The following is a 5,469-nucleotide window of genomic DNA, read 5'->3' as shown; positions in this document are numbered from 1 at the left end:
TCGCAAATAATATGTAAATTTCAAAGGTGAACCAAACAATTTGATCAACCGATTTACAATTTTCACAGTTTGACTGATAACGTCTATTCGGTTTCAAAACCATGTTCTTACCTAATTTTGTAAACAGCGAACTTATGTCCTCTGATGCAGTTTGGAGATAATGAACTGCTTTTCCTATAGTGTTGAGAGAGCTAGCCTACCATTAATCTCTTGAAGAGGGCTTTTTCAAAAAGTTGTTCTGAAAAATTAAATACCACTCGGATTAGTTTGAAACATTTTACCAAACAGAGGTGAAAATAAGCTAGAAGCTAGTTCCATTTGCGACATTAAAAAAAAAAAAATCAAAAAATAGCCTAAAATAAATAAATAGTAGCTGGTCGCTGCCAGAAAAAAAAAAATATATATATATATATATATAGTGTAAAAGTAATGTACTTACTATAGTCAATGAATTATATTAAATTATTTATAATATTTTTAGAATTATTATTTTTTAGTATTTATTAATTTAACAAATTATTAATTTATAATAATATTTACGTTGATTTGTATTTAACATAAATCAATACAATTATTATACTAATACCTGAAATTTGAAATAAATTAATTAAAAATTAAATGCAATAAATTTTGAATATTAAATTAATATTTGTTAAAAAAGAAATTAAATAATTAAACAAAATAAATAATAAAAATAATATATAAATATTTTTAATATTAAATATTTATTAGTATAATTTGTATAAAATTAATATATCTACTATAATCATTGAATTATATTAAATTGTTTATAATTTTCATCATGAGCTTTTACTAGTTAGTATATATTAATTTAACATATTATTAATTTATAATAACTTTTTTTTTTGTTGATATATATATATATATATATATATATATATATATATATATATATAGGGGGAGTTGATGAAAAGTAAAAAAAAAAAAAAATACATAAACGTGATTTTTTAAGAAGAAATGTAATTAATAAAAAAATAGAAAATTGCAATAGCAAGTAATAGAAGGGAAAAAAAAATTATGCATAATTTGATAATTAGAAAAAAAATAAAAAAAATAACAGTAATAATTTTTGTGATATATATTGAGATTTTTCTTGAGCTTATAGACGATTGTGAAGCCATTAGAACAAGTGTTGTAATTTAAAATTTTTTTGGATATGATAAATTTGAAAATGCAGGTAGATTCATATTATAATTTGATTTAAACAACAGGGATAATAATTGGTAATTACCTTATGATTTTCTTATGATTTTTTTTTACCTTGAACTATAGATTTTCTTAATATTAAGCATTTAGTAAAAGAAAGTTGTCATCTAATTCAGGAATGACATTTAAAACATTTTGAATAAAATACCCAAAAGTAAACAAATAAATTATGTAAAAAAGATAAAAAGTAACGGTACAAAGAAAAATAATCTGAATAGTATAATTAATGATTTAAGTTTCACAATCCGACTGCCTTTTGTGAGTAGTTGAACACAAAGCACCCATTTGTTGTTTCTGAAATGTTCCACATCATGTTGCAGGTTAGGGTTATTTAGTGTCGACATTAACTGAAATTCTTGTACCCTTTGTTGTCTGTTTAATGATGCACCCGCCTCATCAAGCATTGCACTTGCGTCATACTAGCTAAATAGACTCATATCAGAAGGGATATGGCCTAGGCCAGATTGATGAGGTGTGAAACAAGGATCAGACACATCTCCACCGCCTGGAGTAAATCTAGATGTTAATAGTATATCGGTGGAGTGTCTAGAAAATGAAGGGAACATCACGTCAAATGATGTCTGAGAAGTCGAATGTTGTCTTCTTGCGCATGGTGTGCAAATGTGAAGAAGACTAAGCATGATGCATAGGGCTAAGCATGCATGAGCCTAGCGTCCAACCATGTATTGACTCTGAAAAAACTCTAAAAATGAAGGCACGAATGTCGACAAACCAGCAGTAAAATACCGATGGACCAGGCTTATCTAACGTGCCATATGGGTGGAAGGTGACGGTGGTGGCACAATATCGCAAAACGCCATTGTCGCAGGGTTGGTTGCTCCCTCTGTTGTCTAGTACGAGATCTATATATGTTGTGTCTGTGTTGACTCAGGATCCGTGATTAGGGGGTCTTCGGGTTAGTCACCAAAATTTGCGAAAAGGGGAACCAGATGCGAAGGAGGTAGAGAATGAGTTAGGTGCTCCTTTTCATCTAGAGCCCGTAACATGGTATGGATTTTGCTTGTAACGTATGCCACGATCTTGGGGTTTGCATTGGTCGTTCTAGTAAGACATTCCTTGAGTCCGTTCTACTACAAAACGCGTGTTTAATAAGAAAAAAAAAAAGAACTATTAGTATATAGTTAATGAGGCCATATACTTTGTTACCATAACACAAACAGCAACGCTTGTAACTGATATCCGTCGTCTACAAATTCTACGGTACCACTTCATACACTATGATTGGTGGAGGAGTGGCTCCATTGTAAGTGCACCGGAAATAATAAACTAATGGGGTCGATCCCAATGATCAATAACACGTTGTGCCTAAATAACATCACTTTGTTTGAGAGAAATATCATGAAGTGTGTCTGTTTGTTTGGGTTGGCATGCGATCGACTACTCCATTCCAAATTGCCTAGAAAATGCCACTCAATAATGTGGAAGCGTATTAACAGCATTATCGGCCGCCAAACATCACGCTCCTCCAAACAACACTCGGATAGTATGTTAATAATTTCTTGAGTATATGGTTCCCATTTTATCTGCAATTATAAATGAACACAAGAAGTTATGTTAATTAGTAATGGAAAAAGAAATTAAACTTGTAATTTAAAACGTTCTGTTTTGTGTTTTACCTCATCATCAGCCATATTATTGATGTTGTATCCTCTTTGCATAAGCATATGGTAGTGACGTCAGTTATTTATCAACTGTTACTCCACCTGCAATGTTGAATGTTAATTTATATCAACAGATTAATTAAATTTTAGATTAGGATATAAACATTAATGTACGTACCTACTACACGGTGGAGCATTAGGATGTGGCGCTAGATCTAGTAACAGGGAAGCGGCATTGATAATCTTTCCCATTCCCAAATTTGCAAAATGAACATAAGGCTCGACATCTCCCTAGTCAATGGATCAGTTACCTGGCACAGCTCCTTATATAGATATGCAAGGCATGCTGCACTCTAACTATGCCAGCCTACCCGTGTCAAGTCCTCCAGAAGTGATAGGAACATTAGGTTGATGCGCACGTTTGGCTTGTCATTAAATAATGAGCCTCCAACAAGGCGCAATATATAGGCTCGTGCATGCCTGAGCAAGGTAAGTTCATCAACTTGTGGAGGAATTTCAACGAAATATTGCGCCAAACATGTCATTGCCGTTTGCATCATTTAAATGCATGTTAAGGTAATCTCACCCCCAAATACTACTTGCATAGTGATGGTCAGTCCACTTTGGAACTTTTTGTTACTGCATCATTAGTTATTGGCAACCTTGTAAAAATGTTAATGTTTTATAGAGTGACGGCTTACTTGCCAATAGGCATCATGAAGGTATGCGTATATGGCCTCCAATGCTCTATAGGGGATGTGATCAAGTGTCAGTCTAATGCAAAAAATCTCAGTTGCACTACTTCAAGAATTCCACTAATCCTCAAATGTCCCAGGCTATACGGCACTCTTCACTACAGCAGCAAATTCTTACATGTAAAAGGCATGCAAAATTTATGCACGTACACTTTGTCCTGTAATTTATAGAGGGACATTTAAGGTTCGATGGATTTCTTGAAACAGCAGGATTGAGATTTTTTTTGCATTAGATTGGCAATTAATCATGGCCATTATAGAGTGTTGGAGGCCAGAGATGCATAACTTCATGATGCTTGTAGGTAAATGCACTGTCACTCTATAGGACATCGACATTCTTAGAGGCATGTTGACAAATGGTGATGTGGTAACAGTAAGTTCCAAAGTGGACTAGCCATCACTATGCAAGCAGTATTTGGGAGTGAGATTGCCTCAACATGCATTTAAAGGAAGCACACTTTCAATTGCATGGTTGGCACAAGAGTGTTTGCTGGTTTTACAACCCTGCAAGTGCACGGATCGCTAATAAGTAATAAAGTAATGAGTAGAATATCGTTTCCATGAAGAATTTATAAGCTTAAGTACTAAGCTAGACAATAATTATGACTGTTTAAACTATCGAAGGTTGTGGAAGAATTAAATCTAAACTACTACTGAGAATATTAGAAAATAAGAGAAAATAAAGCTGAGAATTTAAAAGATTTTATGAAGTAAACAATTTCAAAATTAAAATCTTACACTTTAACCCTGTTATGATTTTAACCTTGTTCATTCAATGGATTGAGTATTGTTACTTTGATGGAAATTAATCATAAAGTATTCTAGATCCTCTCTCAAGATATCTAAGGTATGTTTTGATTAATTTGAACCCTACTTTCGTGATGATCAATCTTAATTAAAACCCTTTAAGATCTTTAGTTAATTATAAAATTTCATAAATGTTATCAGCCTATCTCTAGGTCAGATTTTCTAGGTTCAAGATCCTGATTTTCCAATAATAATATTCACATTTCAGTTCTTCAATTAGTATCTTACATCATAGCTAGGTGGGTACCAACACATAGCATGCATTAATAATATAGAATATTAAATCAAAGCACAAAACTCAATTCTATTAAATAAAACTTAGTGTATATCCATAATAGAAATTAAGAGTGTTACTTTCCTAATTCCAGAATTGAAAGAACTACTCACTCATGGTGAGTTTAACCAACATAATATAATTAAAATAAAAGATCATAAAACCAATTTGAAGAATTAAAACAAAAGGACCTAGAGAAAGATTATGCAGTTTTGGACTTGTGGAGCTTTGGATGAGAGATCTCTTTCTTAGTACTGATGAAATTCTCCTTCAAATGGCTTTGAAACTGGCGTTTTCTAGCTAAATTGGAAATCCTCTATCAAAGGTGTCTCTCCTCCTCTTTCTTCATGCTTTCTGTCCTCTGGTACTTATATTAGGCGTCCTAAGGTTATGTTTTAGAGTTCCAACGGTATTAAAAGACTGTTTGGCATGTGAAACTAGAGCTGGAATCGAATTGGGAAACTAGCTGCTATATAGCACACAGCCCGTGTGGCACTACACAGCCCAGGGGGCGTATAAGTCTCTGGACTCTATCTGGCTTCTTTCTGATGAGAGGCAAAAGATTACACAGGGCATATAAGGTTCACACGGGTCAAGGTACATGACCCGTGAACTACTTTTCTCCCTCGGCTCTCCAGGTTTAAATGTTCAAAAGGTTACATAGGTCTTGGTAAGCTAGACAGGGTCATTTACATGACCCATGTACTGTGGCTCTTCATGCTTCCTTCAGTTTTCTCCTATCAGAAGGTTACATGAGCGTGGCTTCTATTTTACATGACCCATA

Source organism: Hevea brasiliensis, chromosome 3, assembly GCF_030052815.1.
Source record: "Hevea brasiliensis isolate MT/VB/25A 57/8 chromosome 3, ASM3005281v1, whole genome shotgun sequence".
In the NCBI taxonomy this organism is placed as follows: domain Eukaryota; kingdom Viridiplantae; phylum Streptophyta; class Magnoliopsida; order Malpighiales; family Euphorbiaceae; genus Hevea; species Hevea brasiliensis.
Note: the sequence above shows the minus strand (reverse complement) of the source record.